Here is a 19,762-nt window from a genome sequence, read left to right as displayed (position 1 = left end):
CTAGGGTCAAACAAACCTTACTTGTAAGATTGATTAATCACATATCATTCTCTTGAAGTAGTTGAAGCTTGAAGACTTAATCTAGTATTTGAACTTCTTGTTCTTGAACCTCTTGATCTTGTACTTGAACTTCTTATTCTTGAACCTCTTGATCTTTTATTTAAACTTCTTGATCTTGTACTTGAATGCAGACAAGATTGGTAAGGATGATATGAAGTTGATCTTACAATAATCGCTAAACAAGATACAGATTTCAAGAGGTTTTGGCATAACAAAATTTGACAAACCTAGGAGCTACATAAGTTAGCATTTACAGAACCGAGTCAGTAATTTGGTGCGTTGAACAATTAAAATGGTGCAGCTACATCACCCCCAACTCTCTCTTTTTCTTTTTCACTCAGAACCATACACCATCAATTGCTGGACTAAACCAGATCGGACCTGACTTATACAACTCAAACCAATGACTCAGGCAATGACACCAGCGACTAGGTTGGGCTGAGTCGATGCTACACACATGCACACTCTCTCCATTCTTTCTCTCTCCTCCTGTATGTTCTTTCTCTTCCTTCTTAAAGCTTGTGGAGCTCTGAACTTGGTCCTGAACTAGCAAGCATTATGAGTCGAGCACCCAACTCGATACCTTGACCCGGCAGCGGGTTAGTGCAGCACAGCTCGAGTTGAGCTCTCACTCTCTTTCACTACTTTCTCCATCGTTCTTCTCTCCTTTTAACTCTCCAACGACCAGTCAAGTCTGGACTCAGACTTCACCATGCGACTTGAAACACTTTGAATAGATGAAGAAGATTGTCGGGGAGGAAGAGGTAGCCATTAATGGTGGATTCAAAAGCTAGCCATCTTCCTTCGAAACAGTGATGCTGGAGGGTCTAGACCTTCCATGCGGTGCTTATAGGAGCTAGAAAACGAAGCTTCGGTGACGTTTCCATGGTGGGTTCGAAGGTGGAGACTTACGGATGGGTTTTCTCCCACGGCTACAAGAAAGGTGGAGGTGTACTAGAACACAGTTTCTAGGGTTTATTTATGAAAGAAAGAGATAGGAATAGACAGCTGGGATTGACTAGATGCTAGGGTTTCTATTGATTAGGGTATTTGCAAACTATTGGCGCAACCAAAACTGACCATTGTTTTGTTTGGAAGCCCTAAACCACGTAGATATGAGTGGGTTGCTAGGATTTCTCTGGCATGAACGGTCGAGATGCAGGGAGGGGAGCTTGCACGGATCGCCAGCCTTGAAAACAAGAGAAGAAACGAAAATTTTCCATTTTTGGTAGATGCCACACCCACGCATCTATCACACTGAAAATCGAATGCATGCACACGTGCTCCAAGGTCCGAAGCTGGGTGGGGTTTGTCCAGACGTAGGCCCTCCATCAAATGGACGGTTTGGATCATGCATGTGGGACACGATGGTGGGCCACCGAGTGTAGCAAACTGACATCGTCCATTTAAAATGCTGGCAGGCGGGAAAAGCAGAATAGGCCTTTGCCTCTTTTGGCTAGGCACGAGTCAGACCCGATTTGACTAGATCCCTAGTCTGGTGCATCGCAGGTGCACCACTCTTAGCGTGCACACACGCAGAGGGTGTGGGGTCCATAGTGATGATCAAGGAAATCCAATCCGTCTATTCACTTCAGAGGTCACAATCAGGGCATCTAATTGAAATTAGGAGATCCAAAGTTTAGGTGGGCCCTATGATTTGATTTGTGTGATAAGATGACACTTTCTTACAATCTAATGGCTAGAATTTTTTTTTATCTTAATCCATCCCTATCTGAAAGGTCCTAGGGTCCAAAGGTTACCCACTTAGCGATGATTCGTGGGATTTAAGGCCCATGTAGTAAGGTCATATAATTTCAGCTTGTGTGTCACTCATAGCTTGGTTTTGGAGTTAATGAATAGTGTATCTGGTGATTCAAACCCCACAAATGATGTTCTTCTAATATCCACGTTGTCCAAGATGTCCTATGGGTTCAAATGGAAGGTTTGGCCAAAGACGAGGTGGATCTAATGCTCAGGTGGGCCATGCTTTCTAAACATGTGGTTATCTTACGATTAATAAAGTTCTGATGGTCAGATTGATTCGAAACCTGGTCATTGGTGATCTCTAGGGCTTCTAGCCCAATTTAGGTGAGAATCATCGATAAATTTAATGATCAAATGGCAAAATTGTAATGGGTAAGTGTAGTATTGTCTGATGGAGTTTCGAAAACCAGATGAGTGATGGATCTATTAATCTAGGTCTTTAGGGGTTGTCTTTGCAATCAACTGGTCGAACTGCATGATGAGATGATGAGTTGACCAATAAGGTATCGTGGACACTTTGAATGGTAGATCTCGTGATTTAGGGTTCTCAATCCAAAATGGCTGGCTAGATTTATCCATCACTGAAATTGGAATCCTAAAAATAGGTCTCTCTGGTGGTATGATGATTCATCTTGAAAATTGACGGATGGATAACTTGATATACAGATGGGGATTGTTTCCAACGGTTGGATTTAGGTTAGAATGAACGTGAATGTTTGCTTAAGCTAGGTTTGTATTTATACTAAGTTAGGTTATGTGGTAACACTTTACTGAAAAGTACGGGGTGTTACAACTCGTCTATGGGAAAGCTTGCCACTTACCTGTGGAATTAGAACATAGAGCCTACTTAGCTATCAAAAACCTAAATTTTAACCTGGGCAACGCTGGCTCGCTGCGTAAACTTCAATTAAATGAATTCGAGGAAATCTAAAATGACGCATATGAGAACTCAAGAATTTACACTTACAGGATAAAGGTGTTCCATGACAAGAACATCACTACCAGAAAACAGGGCAATGCCGACGGTTAAAAACCATCAGCAATGACCTTTTCCGACGGATTTTAACTGTCACAAGGTCTGTCGACAAAGGGTGTGTCGGCAAGCTGTTGGTGTTTTCGACAGATTAAAACCGTTAGCGTTACTGACAGTAATGGCGACGGCCAAAACCATCGGCGGTTCCAACGGTAAGAGCGAGTGCCAAAATTCAGCCGTCAGTGATTCTCATAAATTAAAAAAAAGAAATTTTGAAATAATATATCATCCATTGAATTTCGATGATATATTTCTTGCTTTTTTATTGTGTAAACTTACCATCTCAAATAGGTTGGTTCGTTTATGGCTCTGGAGAAATGGGTTTATCTAGAAATGGATTTGTACATTGATCAATGCACATCCATTTCTAGATATACCCATTTCTCCGAAGCCCTAAACAAACCAACCTATTCGAGGAGGCAAGTCTACACAACAGAAAAACACATGCATAATATACCAAAAACTTTTAAAGGCAACAAGAAGCAAAAACCAGCATAGCATACAAAAAACAACTTACATCTCTTTTAGTTTGTGAGAAGAACATGAAAGCAAACACAGCTCTCTTTGGTGCATTAGGATCATTTTTCTTCTTTGGTTTTCTCGTCTTTGAACCATCTTCATCTCCATCCTTGGATTTCCTCTTAAAAGAAGATGCCTTGGGAGCAGCTGCTGCTTTCTTAACTTCCTTCTTGGGAGGCTTCTGAAATGGGAAGAAAGAGAGAAGAAAGTATCAACTTTCATGACCAAACATTGATGAAAAAGCTATAGTATGTAATCAAAAGCACCAAAACATTCTAAAACAGCAATGGCGATTACATAAATTGCCATGTCAAACTCAAATAGTGCATCCAAACGTAGCCTAAGGAATATAATTAAAAGGCCCTATACTTTCATAATGAATCTACTCCTAATATGAGAAATGACTTCACAGAGAAGGTCCGTGTCTCCCCAATACTCTACCACCAAGCATCCCTTCATCAGTGTCATATTCTACAAATTCAAGAGGCCCATGCAACCTCGAAACTTTGCAATTTCACCATTGTAATGCATCTAGGAGTATGATTATAATATGAAGTGTAGTTTTTGGTATGAAGCATACGCCTCAAATCACTTATGCTAATTGTCCAAGGTTTATGGCTTTATGCTTCATGAGGTATAGCATGCCTTTCAACACGAATTAAAAGAACAAATTCAAGCTAACAAGGGTAAATGACGCTATCAATGTCAAATGCATAGTCCACATAATATTGAAAATACTATTTCCCCCTAAAAGTGAGCTTGTTGAAAGAACTCTTGAAAAGGTTAAATTTCAATGATCCCCTCCACATCTCTAGAAGAAAAAGTGAGCAGGAGTAGATTGCACCAAAATAGAGCAAATTATAGAATCATAAGAAAATTGTGCAGCTTACAACATAGGCGCATGCAAGAAGAGAAGGTACCTTTGAGAAGCATGAAGAGGAGGAAATCCAAATGAATGTAGTGGACCCACATATCTTACTCTATCACCTAAAAATACATTGCAAACGATTATGTAAGAATACAAGTGATACAAATAGAATACATCAAAAAAATAAACAATAAAAAAGAAGAAAAGAAAAAGAAGTCTGAGGGAATGTCACCTTTTGCCTAGCTGTAGGCTGTAGCAGGTTGTTGCAGGAATGAGTTGCTATCTATAGAACTGCAGGCCCTCAATGGTTGTGATTGGATTTCAGCCTTTCATAGATGAGTTGGAGATGTAGTACTGCTTGTATTTTCTTGGGATAGATATACATTGTTGAGCTCGTTAGTGGAAGTTAAGTGGGTTTTTATTAACAGTTTCTTTCCTTGTTTTTCTTGCATTGTTTACAGGCTTTCATTGCTGCGAATAGTCCAAACTGAAATGGGTGTTACCATTTTTTGGTTTAACACCAAAAGAAAAGACATCTTTTGCCTTTAATCCACTCTGGCAATCTCCATTCACTGAGGGGGTAATTCTGGCCATACCTCCTCATTTTCTCCAAATTTAAAATTCCGAAGGTGTGTTAGGAATGATAGAATATGGAATTAAAAATGAAAAAAAAATCCAAGTTTTTCAGATTTGTCACAGGAAAGGATTCGAATATGAGACGGTGCACGCATCTCAAAAACTTTCAGGGATGGAAGCTGGAAGCTGGCAGAATCCAGCAGTTCTACCAATTTTCTTTCATCTCCCCACTAGAAATGAATGGATGGAGCTAATTCTAATCCTATTCAACTGATCTGCAGTTCAGCACCAGTTGTGTGCAAACAGGCTCTTAAGCATATTGAATTTCGTTTCATGATTTTAACAGATACAAGTTTGAGTGATTCTATGACCAGTTGCTCCACTGAGGAAAGCTGACCGCTCCACACTAATGGGTCCACAATAGCAAAGGCTCACCTAAGTAGGGGCATCGGGATTATTTGGTTGACAAGCAATGCAGAGGCTACCCTAATCAGAGATGGAAACGTAACACATCCAAACAAGATCCATGCCACTCATCAGGCGGGGACCACTGTCATTACCTACAAATCAGGCTGGTACTATCATCAGCTAGGCCAAATGTGTACAATAAATAAATAAATAATTGATAGTTGAGGAGAATTAACCAACATGGATTTGGACTACAGCAGATGCACTACCTTGTGAATAGCTTTTTATTTTATTCTATTTTATTTTATTAAATGAAGCCCACTCATGAGTTAGTCGCTCAAATGGGTGTCTTTTCTCAAATGAAAGTAATTCATCTGGTAGTTAAATTTCAGCAGCAACATCTGAGTTAGTCACTCAAATGGGTGATTTTCTCAAATGAAAGTAATTCTTCTGGTAGAGTTTTGCTGTCAAAAATAATGTTTAGTTTGATCAAATTTCATGATTCCAGATGCAACTGAAACTCTGTACTTGAAGGGAGAAGAAAGGCACAATGTGTAGTAGAGAATACACCCATTCAGCATTCTACTTTTCAGAGTTGTGAAATTATTGGTTATCTGATATATATTTTTTAATAAGATCAATTGCTGGCTTTATCCAAAACCTTCAACAAAACCAAAGTATGGGCACGTTACGGAAGACAGATGTGCTACCTGAAATCTGGCAGGTGCTGGGTCATCAAAGATAAATCAATATGGATGATACCGGCGACCACGGCCATTGTCATTGCTTTGCCGTCCCTTGCTGGATCCGCTGCTCCTTTTACCACCTCTATGCTGTGGTGGTGGTGCCGGTAGTGCAGCTCCAGGCTGTTGCCTGTGAAGTAATATGAGCCAGGAGAGAATGAATCAGCTTGCAAAGTTTGAAGTTGTCCTACTTCTGTCCCTCAACGTCGTCAACTGTGCCCAGAATTCCCTGTTTGGTCGCCACTTTAAAATGATTTCATCTCATTTTAGTCAACAGCATGTATTAGATATCATAGTTTTGGCTGTGTTTGGTTGCACCAAATATCACAAAAGTTCAAGATACTCCGTACCAGATAAGACTGCGTAACTGTGAAATGTCATGAAATTTCATGATATTTAGTGCAATCAAACACACCCTCACATGAATCATGGGTTATCATGATTATTTTTAATCCCTATCAAAACCTTTAATACATAATTATTGTTAGCTAACATGAGATAAAGTCAAATTTAAGTAGCAACCAAACAGGGCCTCAACATTATAAATAAATTTAAAATTTAAAATAAAATAAATAAATAAATAAATAAATAAGGGAAATTGCAAATAGACGAGTTCTTGCAATCATGGATATTTTGCAGCTTTCCTGGGTCAGAATTGACTATTGTGCACATTTCGGCACTGTCATGAGTGGGAAATCTAAAAGCAGTTTAGTCATATAGATGTTTTTTCTTCTTTCTTTGAAAGATTAATCATCAAAGTGATAGTAATTAGTGTGTTTGGATGCACAATTCAGTTGACACGATGTAGACCATCAGGGAGACCCTATCATGGAGGGTCCATTAGCTCAAAAATCACATCAGGGAGGCCATACCATAGAGGGTCCATAGCTCAAAAATCAACCTGCCTGGACTATTTAAACCATCAGAGCAGCAGCCTATAAATAGGCACCGTGACATGAAAAATAAACGTCCACGATTAACATGCAAATGAGGAAAAAAAGAAAAAGAAAAGAACACTGTCCGCATAGGATTATTGAGCTATGGAGCAACAATCCACTATGACCTGCTTAATTAATGGTTCAAATCTGGTAAAAGTTTGACATGTGAAATGGAAAAGGCAAACTGACCAGCCTTGTGAGTCATGATTCACCGGAGGCATAAAATAAAAAAATTTTAAAAAAATAAATAAAAATAAAAAAACATAATTAGCAGTATGTTAATGATTTGTACTTACAGGATATATCCAAGCCGTCCAACGGGCAATAGCATAGCAATAGCATAGGCACCATTGACATGCCAGCAGGAGTTGGTCCCCTACCATAGATCATAGGCTGCAAGATAATAATAATAATAATAATAATAATATATAATATTTTATATATATATATATATAGGGAGAGAGAGAGAGAGAGAGAGAGAGAGATGCTCACACACAACTAGTTGGACATTGCCTTTTGGTCCAACTAGCTGGCATTTAATGAGAAAAAAATTTCTCTTAGGTACAAGTTCTCATTAATTAATGCTAATTAATGTTAAGAGAGGGTGTTTGCTCCACGGTTGCTTTTTGTGAGGTCTTTTGAAAATAATTCCTAGCTTGGGTGGGGCCGCTTTGGTGTTAATGTAAAAATCCACTCTGACAATCACCTATGTCACCCCATGTTAGACATAGGAATCCAAAATCAATTCCATCCATGGTTCATGTAGATGAGAAATGCTCACACACTAGTTGGACTGTCCAACTGGTTCAAATTAATTAATACTAATTAATGTTGAGAGAAAGGTAGGACTTTGCTTCACGTTACCTTTGAAACACGTTTCAAAATGGTCATTGGCTTGGGTGGGCCCCATTGTGGTGCTATAGTAAAATACACCCGACCATCACGTGTGTCACCCCATATTAGACTTAGGGACTGAAAATCAACCCCACTGGTGGTTCAGGTGGACCGCACAATTGGAAACAGCGTGCTGAAAAATCTCACCCTCCAAAATGGTTCGTTTGATGAGGCCCATTTGAATCACGTGTCGATCTTATTTTTGGGTCTGTCACCTAGCCTTTTCTTTCCCATCTGATGGTTGGAGTGGATTTCACACAAGGGTCCGGTAAAAATCAAAGGTGGACATCTCTACTTCAACTGTTATATTGGTGTGGCTCACCTGAATTACAAGTATGCCTTATATTTTGGCTCTAGACTTGCAATGAGATTGCACATCTGATGGTGGGAATGGATTTTACATACATGACACGGTGGGCCATATCAAAAATCAAGGTTATCTTTATCTCACCCTGTTAAACTTCTTCCGATTCCAAGGGAAGGTGCGTTTTTCAAAAATATATATAAATTAGGCACAACTGGTTCTCAAGCATTACTGTGCATCCTGACCTTGGGCTTACCTTGATATACGTATTGTATATCCATGCCCTGCATCCATATTTTCAGCTCATGATAGGACATGATTCTAAAAATGAAGCAGATAAAATTCTCAGGTGAACCACACTACAGAAACTGTGCTTAGTGGGCATTAAATTTTTTGTGGTCCAAAAGTTTTGGATCAAGCTGAAATTTGTTTTTTATTTTTATTTTATTTTGTCAAGGTCATTGTGACCTTTTCAATAAGTTGGGTGCCAAGTAAAAATTACGATGGCCCTAGGAAATTTTTAATGGCAAGAATTCAATATCCACTATTTCCTATGATGTGGACCACTTAGATTTCTAACTGCTTCATTTTTTATTATTAGTGTTCTAAAATGAGCTGAAAAAACCAATGAACAGCGTGGATATATAATACCTACATCAAGGTGGGCCGCATGACCAGCGACGAACTGTGCTGCATGAGGAAGGGGCTGCACTTAATCCTCATTTTTTTTTGTCTTGGCTAACATGACCCTTTTTTCTTGTAACGGAGCCCAAGAAGTTTAACGGCAGAAGAGGACGCCTAACCTTATTTTTATTGGCCCATCAGTGATGTTGTGATGCGCATGTGAGATCCACTGCGACCATCAAATGTGGCAGGTCATTCTACTTCTCAAGACAAAATATCATACTGACTTTTGATCCAGGTACGCCACACCAATGAAACAGTAGAGGGGGAGACGTCTACCTTTGATTTTTACAGGACCCACGGTTATGAGTAAGTGCAATCCACTCCAATCATTCAATGCCATACCAAAGGTTACGTGTAGAACTCAAAAATCACAGCCATACTTCATTTAAGAGCACCTCATCAAAGGAATCATTTTGTAAGGTGAGCTTATTTTTGCACATTATTTCCAATTGTGTAGTCTACTTTAACCATGGATGGAATTGATTTTCGGTTCCTAGGTCTAATATGGGGTGACACAGTTGATGGTCAGGGTGGATTTTTACATTAACACCAAAGCAGGGCCCACCCAAGCTGGGGATTATTTCCAAAAGAGCTCAGCTACCACCGTGGAGCAAACGCCCTCTCTTAACATTAATTAGCATTAATTAATGAGAACTTGTATTGTACTTAAGAGAATTTTTTTGTCATTAAATGCCAGTGTGTGTGTGTGTAAAGCAGCTTCATACCAAGACGGGAGTCAATGAATAGATGGGGCAAAGTGAGGCACACACGTGTACTCATGTGAAGTAATTCACTACAAGAAAACTGGCCTTTACCGGCGGTTAAAACCGTCGGCAAAGGCCTAAAAAACCGCCACTAAATCCTTTGCCCGCAGCAGCCGGTAAAGCCTCAGTCGGTAAAGGCTTTATCGGCGATCAGCACCTTTACTAATAATTGTGCTGGACGCCGCTAAATCTTCAGTTTTTTGCTACACTACCAGAAAATTGGTCCAAAGCTACGAATAAAATCCGTAGCTAAATGTGAATAGCCCACAGTGCGACCGTAGCCATTGGTAGCCCGTTAAAATCTTGCTACGGATTAAACCCGTAGCTATTGTAATCATAGCCACCAACAATCCGTAGCAATAGAGAAAATCTTTCTTGTCAAAAAAAAAAAAGAAGAAAAGGTGACCCACATGCATCCTAGTTTTTTTTTTTTTTTTTAACACCATTCTAAGCAGCTAATATACCTTGGTTAATGTCAATGATCTCCTTGTTGCTAATGATTGCCATTGTTTCTAAGGGACTCGTTTCTTCTGTCGATCTTTGGTGAGCTGTGTAACAGTAAAAGGCATCAGCACCAGTATTTCGGAGTCCTTCAACAGGTTCAAGCCCTCAATGATATTGAGGTTCACCACCTGTGAGCGGAGGTTCTCTGTTTTGTCTACCAAAAGCTCAATCTTCTCACCACAGTCCAGAACCTGCACAAAGGGAGATTACAACGGGTTTATGTTGTTTTGCACATAACAAGATTTAAATAATTTGGGGGCTTCAAAAGACAGGGCTGCATGGAGGACACTAATCTTGGCATTTGGGTCGCCCAAGGAAAAAGATTTTCCTAACTGCACAAAAAATAAATCTAATATATTCAAGTCAATGCCATCCATGCTTAAATTCTTTGTCACAAACTCATTTAATTCTTGATTGTAGTATCAAGATATTTAAATCATAATTTTAAAACTAACTGCCTGCCTTTATCTCTACATATAAGACTGTTGATTTAGAGAGACTATGGGACCATTGAAACTCCATTAGTTTAAAGGTTTTTGTCTTCCCTATGTTGTTGAAGATCTACTAGGTTCAACATATATTTCATAGGCCACAAAATAAAGATCACAAGACAATCTTACTCACTGTCAGAAATTTACTATTATATCTAGAGACTTCAAATTTGGATGATGGAAAGTAGAAAGTGTATCAATGGATCCCTTCATGCGCATGTTGGCTCAGCTGAGTATTCCGTCTAGGATAAGGGATCAGATCTAAAAACCTGCTCTCCCTACAAGATAAAACCCTGCATTCCACTGAAATTATGTGCATAACTGGGAATTCAGCAAACTATAAATGTAAGAGACCACATACGAACCTGGAGTATACTTCGAGTTATTTTGACAAACAATCAGTTGTGTATGTCTATGTAAGTGGACATAAAAGGAAAACATAACCATGAGACTTCATCACTCCATGAAGTTAAACATCTGTTAGATGTCTTTCTCTACAATATATCCACATAATAAGTGCTAAATGAGAACAATTTTAAATTATTACAGATTTTTACAATGATATGCAGAGAAAAAGTTCTGTCATGCATTTTCTACTTTCGAATACAAGAACGGAATGTGAAGTGAATCAGTAGTTTCATAAAGGGAATGTAAAGTGAATCAAGTTTGCAAGAAATGCTATATTGCAAAAAGAATGAATCATCTGTACCTAAGAAGTTGTAAATGGACGTAGCAGAAGGGGCAGGAGAAATCCCCTCCTTTGGAAATATCAATTCCAGTAAACGGTTTTGTGGCTCAAAATCGAGCCTTTGACATAAGCATGTACAACAATAACTCCAAAAAATCCCCTTCTTTGGAAATATCAATTCCAGTAAACGGTATTCTAGAGGAATTTGTTACACCCACACGAGCTATTTGCAGATACTGACTGGTTAAAGATGGGGTGAAAGTGGGCCTGGCTTGCCCATGCCCTGCCACCATGAGGATCACCTTGTGCAAAAATCAGCCCCATCCATGTTTTTTAGACTCAGCAACTTGGATCGATTCCTTCGGTCTTGAGTTGAGTCGTGACTTGCCTGAGTCAGGTATTAAATTGGCAATGGTAACAAAGACAGAGAGAGACAGTGGAAGAATTGTTATTCCTTTACAGTGCCCGCACATAGATTGGAATCCTTGGAACCAGCTGAATGTGAGCCAAGCTTCGAGTGGTTTAGGAATAGAATTTACAAGAACCATTCTGGACTTAGACGACTGCCTACTATAAGGCTTAGATGATGATGATGATGAAGGTTAAAAGAAAAAAAAAAAACAATAATAAAAGATGTCAGATATGCATGCTCATGCTGGACAAAAAAAAAAAAAAAACACAACATCATAAGAACTGCACAACCTCGGCTGCAAAATTTTCTACCCAGGTGCTACTGTCACTTTGAATTGTGTTTTTGATTTGTGCTCCTGTTCCTGCCTCCTAGCTGTTCATACTTGATAACATTTTGAAGCTGAAGCTTCTCCATTCCCTTGCTCAAATCAGTTCCTGCTTACCTTCACACTTTGTGATTACTTGCGCACCAACAAAAAGACCAGTTATGAGAGTTGTGAAGGGTTGTGGATTCAACTAGCCACTAATGCATAGATTGACCATTAACAATGGACATCATCTGCACTCAGCTAATAAAAATAAATAAATAAATAAATAAATAAAAAGAAGAAGAAAGAAACCAAGTAAGAAGAAGAAAGAAAGAAAGGAAGGAAGATAGGATCTCAATAAACAACAAATCAGCAAATAAACTTACAGAGATCAAGATAGGATCTCAAACATCTTTTATTAAAAGAAAGGCATAATAAAATCTGATAAATCAATTTTAGGGGCATTAATCTCAATAATAACAAAGTAAAGAAATGGTAAGACATGTCTCAAACCTAAGAAAACGCATCCTCCATAAAGTCCAGTTTCAAAGTGAAGAAAAAAGACTCTAATAGCCACATATCCTCTCTTTTATATGGGATTTGCAGTTTTATTCCACAAAGCAACAATGTTAAATATAACAATATGAAGGCCATTTCTTACTTGTTCCACTTTACTACCATTTTCACACCCAGCTCCAGCCATGACTATTTTAACTGCTGCTGCATCAACATCCACCTTTCATATTGTGCATGAGATGGCAAACCTCGTATAAAAAAATGCCAATTACCGAAAATCCAAAAACACAATGTAATACACTATTACTCACTGTCAATGGACCATGCCCAAAAATGGTTACAGTCTCTCAATCTAGAAGAGCATGGCTCATCCTCAATCTGCAATGGTTCCCACAAGATCAATATTGTGGATCAACGATAATGAGCCCCCCATGTACGAAATGGGTACATCAAGATACTAACTACCATTTTAAATTCTAATGCATTGGGACTATCCTCCAATTTCTCACTTCCCATGAAGGATAATATGCTAAAATTTATAAAGAAATGACAAATGGGCCACACGTACCAATAGAAGAACCATCACATTATAGATTTGATTAAAACATGGATAAAACTAAAGGAATGAAAGAATCTTAGCATCTACGTGTATCATGATATACTACTCGAAAGAACTAATAGATAGCCATCAAAAGGGGGGCTAGTCCTATACTTGAAGATTTATTTACTTAAACCAAGTAGTAACCACCTGTGTGAATGTTGGTTGGGATCACTTGAGAGATCATTGGATATGCCTAGATTTTGCTGGAACAAATTATTGTTGTTGCTTTGGTTTTGAAACAAGGCACCATGTTGCTGACTAGACAAGGCAGCAAGTTCAGTTGATATCCTACATTTATTAGATGGACATGTTTAAATCACTGCATTTAGATTGAAGAGGAAACCAATGACAAAATCATATATCAGACAATGTCGAGGAAAGGAAAACCACCATCAAACACTTTCAATGCTCCTGTAAAGAGCATGATACCATCTGGTTGCTACATAATCCTGCAAATAAATACATGTATAAGACATGGGATCATGAGCACAAGTGCATAACAAACATGGCATCATAATCAAACAGACAATCAAGTACATAACATTATAAGAGAAATAAAAGCCGATCACAATAAAATCCAAAAGGCCAGATATTAATCATGGTCAGAAGCTGCAAATAACAGGCATCAAACACAACACGGAAGAGCAACATACAATCCAGAAAATAGCTGATGGAGCATCATTGAATGATACACATGCAAGCCCAAAATCACAAATATTCAGTTTACAGTCCGCATTAGCAGGGATATTTTTTAGAATAAGATAGATAGATAGATAGATAGCTTTAGATGATGTTGATGATGGTGATTCATTATGTTTCTCTGAGAGCTATGAGCATAACCTTCATAGATTGGGACTGTGTGGCTGACTCCGTCCACAATACCTGAAGGCAAAGAACAAACCAAGTAAAATTCATTGAAACAAAAGGAACAGAAAAGTTGCCGCAAATGCAATAATGCAAAAGGCATTTAGAATAACTATAGTCTGAAGGCCCAGCAAAAAGTAATTCACCATTTGGAAAGAAGGATCTGAGCTACTTCACACCAACAATTGAAGCAAAGTGACCAAAAAACACAAGTTATTTCAAAAAGAGATTAGGTAATACCACCTAGAAATGTGTATGGTGGGTGAAAGTGGCTACCTTAATCAGAGGAGCATTTTGTAGACTGTTAGTGCATTTCATCAAATTCATCATCTGCAAGATCTCTTTTAAATGCCAGATCCCAGACCACCTGACTACTAATGATACTAGGTAGACAGATGCCAATTGAAAACAATATAAATTGAATTTATTGGGGAAACATACTAGACTATTTCATCCCATAACATCAGAAACAAAGGAAAACATGGCATTTTCATATTAGCAAGAGTTAAGGAAGCATTTCCATTCTTTATGAAGCAGATTGATGCTAATGCTACATTGTACTCGACAAGACACTGCATGAATTAAACATCCAGTGCTCAGCCAGGAGTCCAAATAACAATCTGGTACATATTGCAATAAGGAATATTTTTGGAGCCATATTAGTCAAGGAAATGCTAAAGAAAATTCATATGGATGTTGGACTTGGAAAACAACTAGTTGTTTTGTGGATTAGGCAATATATTTGAAATTTTCACCATTCAAAAAAATATATTTTTTTAAATTGCAATCAGGTCATAAAATAAACATTTCATAAATAATAAAGACATAAATAAATAGAGGACAGACTGCAACCAAGACACGGGCTTCCTTGTTAGCACACGGAACTTTCTACACCAAAGCCAAGCCGAGCCATTGCCAGTTAGCATGAACATGAACCAGACCCATTGCCAAGCCAAGGCAGGGGACCATAGTTCTCCCCAGGAACAAGTCCTTTGCCGTCTATCTTTTCCATGGAGCAACTGCACCAGGCTATCTAAGGATGTGGGTCAGTCCTAGATCATCAAAGGTCGAACCAATGTTTAGGATCTTGACGAAGGCCTTGAACTATGACTTACTTCCAATGAGATCAAAGTAGGCAGGATCTCTGCCAGGCCCATGACTAAACGAATGGAAGATCTAGGCCTCTGATTTAAGGTTAACAAGGTTGACACCTGAAACTGATACAAGATGTAAAAATTATCAACAAAGTTCCATGTAATATTCCATGGTGGGAGTGGAATTCCTTAACCATAGGATTTGAAGGTCCATAGGCTATAGGGCATAGAATTGCCAATTTTTCATAGAAGAACACAAATTGGAAACAACGGAAAGAAGCTACAACATTAGCCATTGGAGCAAGTCCGAAGACCATTTACATGATTGTGGTTTTATTTTTAATTATGTATTAGAGACCACAGTTATAAGTTGTTGGTTTTATTTTTAATCCCTACCAAAAGAATTTATCTCTAATACATAATTACAATTGAATAAGATCTCTAATACATAATCACGATTGAATAAAATGAGATAAACACATCTTTAAGTGGCAACCAAACAGGCCCTTAGAAACTAGAATACAAAGTGTAAGAAAATGTATAAAGCCATGGATAAACCAAACAGGCCCTTAAAACACACAATGCGGATTTTGAGAGCCAATTTTAACTATGCCAGCAAACACACCTCATTTTGTTGCCACTATAGAACTGCTCCAATCTCTTTAGCTTTATTTGAATATCAGCAGTGTTCATAGGAAGGGACCATAGCAAAAAAACTCCTAAGGATTTAAACGACCTCCCTCAAACATGTAAACTGTTTGATACTCTCATTGTACAAGTATGTAAAGTATGTAAAAGATGTGAGAGAGAGAGAGAAGGTTGTTTTCTCACTTTGGTTCAGATTCTGTTACAGTTTATATAGAAAGCAGAGACTACATAGATGTTACACAAATGTTTAATTTCATGATAGAGCAATCCTATTGGATTGGTTAATTAGATGCCACACAAATGGTGGGCCTCATGCCCAACCTTGTAAAACAGCCTTTTCCAGCAGCCCTTAAAACTGGCTACGGGCAAAGGTTAGCCCCATTGGTCGGCTATGGCTGATGGTATATGATCAGGTCGACTTGATTGGGCGAAGTTGAGTTTTTCTACAACAAATCTATGAATGTTACCATATTTTCTTGGCATAGCTTTTGCAAGTTTCCTTGTTTTTTTGTTGTAAGGAATATATATTCTCCTTTGAGCCCTGACAATAATAACACAAGCACCATGAAAAGTCTAGAAAGAAAATAGAAATCAAAGAAATGATGCTCATAATAGAGCTCCAAACTTTTCACCTGCATCTGTCAATGCATATATAGGATAAAGGTCTACAACCTGATTGCTATCAACACCGCTAGGCATCTAGGCAGCATTATTTTTCTACAAAAAAGTAGATCAATGAAAGCCATATATACCCAAGAGCATGGCATCCACCATTAAAAATAGTGTGAGAAATTAGACCCATTAGCCTACACTTCCTTCCACCATCATAAACCAAATTGATTTTTCTCTCAACCTGGAAAAACTGGCATATACATAAGAGAGATGAAGCCAAACAGTAAAAAATACCAATTTAAAATGCTACTAGCAAAGCAGAATGGAAAATGTACACCAATCACTTTCATAGAGAATGATAACATCTGCAGTGGCAAGGTTGATACCCAGACTAATTTATCAAGTAAATGCAATTTTGTTTGAGCTGATGCATAACAGAAAAGACCAACAAGTTTCCTTCTCACCCAAAAAAAAGACCATTCGTTTCAAAAAGAAAGAAAAAAATAAATAAATCTGAAATGGGTCTTTTATCTATTTTGCCTACTCTTTAGAGGATTTGTGAGAAAATGAATGAAAACCATTTCAGAATTTATTTATTTTTTTATTTAAAGGTGAATACACACACTTGTAGTCTCTTTCCAACTGCATTTATAACTAGAATTTGGTGAGTCTTCTAATCCAAAAAAACACTTAATTGAGCAGGGGATGACAAACATAAGGGCAAAAAAAAGTGTCCTACAATTTGATTGTAGCTCAGATTGGGAAAACATGTTTTTAGAGATCTTTGTGTTAATAAAGTTCCCTGTCAAACAAGAAAAGACCTTCCACAAGAAAATGTATAAATTGAAGAGACGTGTCTTTCGTATGCTATCAAATGAAACTAACACAAAAAATAAATGAAATTTGCTTGAGGATTTTGAGATAGAAATTACATTTTTTTTTTCTACTGCAGCAAGAGAGGTTACATAAGAGTGTTGGCAGTGTATTGGTGCATGTCACAGTAGACAAATGATAGGAAAATATATTTTGGAGCTTTGGGGACCTCAAACTTCCTCAGCTTCTCAATTGGCCATACTTTTCTTTTAGCCTAAGATAGGAACATAAAGGAAAGTTTGGTGGGGATTAGTACTCAATTAAAGGAAAGTTTAGTGGAGAAGATGATTCAAAAAAATGTGTTAAACAATAATACTTATCAAAAAAATGAAAACAAGAAATTGCATATGTAAGTAATAAAGAAGTCAAAGTAAAAGAAGTTGCAAATGTAAGAATATCACAGAACTTGAACTGTAAGCTTCAAATGACAAGTTAACCAAAATGAAATGTGCTAAACAATTAGAAAGAAAAAAAAATCATCTTTATATGAGCCACATACAGGATTGTTGGGTGCACAGAAATGGACAAGCATCGACGCAGTAAAATATAAAGAAGTGAAGTCCCCTGTTACATAGGAAAAACCAGAAATGAGTAGATCCAATCATAATAGCCATAGTTGAGCACAAGACTTCTCCTCAGCCAAGGTTTCAGGAAATAAAGGTAAAGAGACCACACACTTAACTAAATCTCTACATTGATGGTCACACACACACACACACACACACACACACACACGAATTTCAAAGAGATTTTGGCCTGATAAGCCCAAATAAATCAGCAAAAAACTTGAGCTCATATCCAGTCCTAGGCCCCACTCCCTGAAATCTGACGATACCTGAAATAAAGGAAGCTTAACTTGAAGACTCAAGCATGCTTTATATATTCTTGGGTATGTGACCTGCTGTGGATGGACCACACTTCCCAACCCTCCCAGATTGAAAGCCAAATGTGGACCATTGCCGCATTTCACTTCTAAACTGTCACTTTGCAGGCCAAATTATTGAACTTAGGATGGTCCTATCCAGGGGAATTTTTCAAGCAATGGTCCTTCCAAAGTGGGGCCCAGCTGACAAATGGTCTAGATAACAGAACATTACACAAACTGAAAATGAGTATGCTGTATATCTTGGGGCCAAGGATCAAACAGTTCATCTGCATTTTAGTTCTAGGATAAGGAACTGGAAAAAAAATAATTAAAAATTAAAAACTGAAAATGAGAATCCAGTGCCTATCACAGAGTTATTATGAGGATTACACATCATCAGAAGAACGAAGTAGCTTCCTTGCAAGGATCAAAACTCACTTCAAAAAATATCTTAAAAATCTCTTCCAGTCCCACCCCATAGAATTTTGCTCGTCCTTCTCGAGAATCTTCAAAATCCCTTTGAAAAAACCCACCTCACATGATAAAATTAGGCCCCTGCACGTCTAGAAATCGGACTCCTCTTCCCCTTTCTTCAGCACGTCTGGAATTTGCACTTTAATGCCAATCAGATCTATAACTCCAAACGCCTAAAAAATCAAAAAACAGGACTTCTCACAAAATGCAATTTCTACAAGAAACCCTCCACCAAATGCTTCGACCTCAACTAGATTTGCTCCAAGCCATATTCAAAACCCTAAAAACGAGTGAAGGGGGAAAGGCTAAAGGAAATCAAAACTAGATCTGCTCCAAGTTGTAGAGAGAGAGAGAGAGGGAGGGAGGGAAAGGTACTAGGGGAAGAGGGTGCTGAGAGAGAGAGAGAGAGAGAGAGAGAGAGAGAGAGAGAATGGAGGCGGAGGGCGCTAGGAGTGAGAGAGAGAGAGAGGGAATGGGGATGGAGGGCACTGGAAGAGAGATGACATGAGAAAAACGCTTGTTTCTTTTAGCTTTTTCTAGCGGTTGCTTTTAATCAGCGCAAAGAGTTCCCTAACACCACGCTTTCGGTGGCTCCTCCTATCGTCAACAGCCACACGAAGCCCAACGATTCTTACCTTTGCCCGCAGTTCGTATTAGTCATCGGCGAAAAAAAGAGTCGGTAATGGCCCACTTTCTTGTAGTGTAATATGAAGTGGTGAAGTCAGCAATTTGGAGTGGCATGTGCATACCCTTGTTGGCCATCCTCTAGAATCCATCAGCTCCCTTCACTCCACAAATCATTCATGCATCAAGAGTCCCAGTTGAAAATCCTTAATTCATGTCTGCCACAGTCGACTCCATCTCACTTTAGCTGCACAGGATATGAGTGCGTGTGTTAAAATAAAGAAAGAAAAACAACTAAGGTCAATACCTGGAAGATACTAAAAAAGCATTATTACATCTATATGCATGAAATCCAAATATGGAATACAAACATGAAGAAAACCTTTTGGGTGTAACCACATAGTTTGAATATCTTATTCTAAATTATCAGGTGGTTTAGCCAGCTATTGGAAGTACCCCAAATTGAATGTTTGGCTGAAATGGAAATGCAACAATTTTATTTGTACTTGCTAAGAGTTTAGGATGGCAGGGAAAACATAACCTGAATAGATGGATGATCAGTTCTTTTACGCTTTCCGTACCTGAAATGACAAGTTGCGCATTCCAAGTACCACTTTAAATGGAAAAAAAT

General features: G+C 38.3%; 2 long non-coding RNA genes across 2 annotated transcripts; both read right to left on the bottom strand.

The window, feature by feature from the left end:
- Positions 1-4,478: 4,478 nt before the first annotated feature.
- LOC131253191 (uncharacterized) lies at positions 4,479-19,754 on the bottom strand. Its single transcript, XR_009175004.1, has 3 exons — positions 19,257-19,754; positions 5,939-6,101; positions 4,479-4,570 (listed from the first exon to the last, which is right to left on the bottom strand). It is a non-coding gene; the product is annotated as an uncharacterized LOC131253191 (long non-coding RNA).
- On the bottom strand, positions 16,241-19,001 carry LOC131253192 (uncharacterized). Its single transcript, XR_009175005.1, has 4 exons — positions 18,424-19,001; positions 17,668-17,732; positions 16,986-17,382; positions 16,241-16,400 (listed from the first exon to the last, which is right to left on the bottom strand). It is a non-coding gene; the product is annotated as an uncharacterized LOC131253192 (long non-coding RNA).
- Positions 19,755-19,762: the final 8 nt, after the last annotated feature.

This window comes from Magnolia sinica, chromosome 8 (genome assembly GCF_029962835.1).
Source record: "Magnolia sinica isolate HGM2019 chromosome 8, MsV1, whole genome shotgun sequence".
Lineage (NCBI taxonomy): Eukaryota > Viridiplantae > Streptophyta > Magnoliopsida > Magnoliales > Magnoliaceae > Magnolia > Magnolia sinica.
Note: the sequence above shows the minus strand (reverse complement) of the source record. Positions and strands in the feature narration are given on the sequence as shown.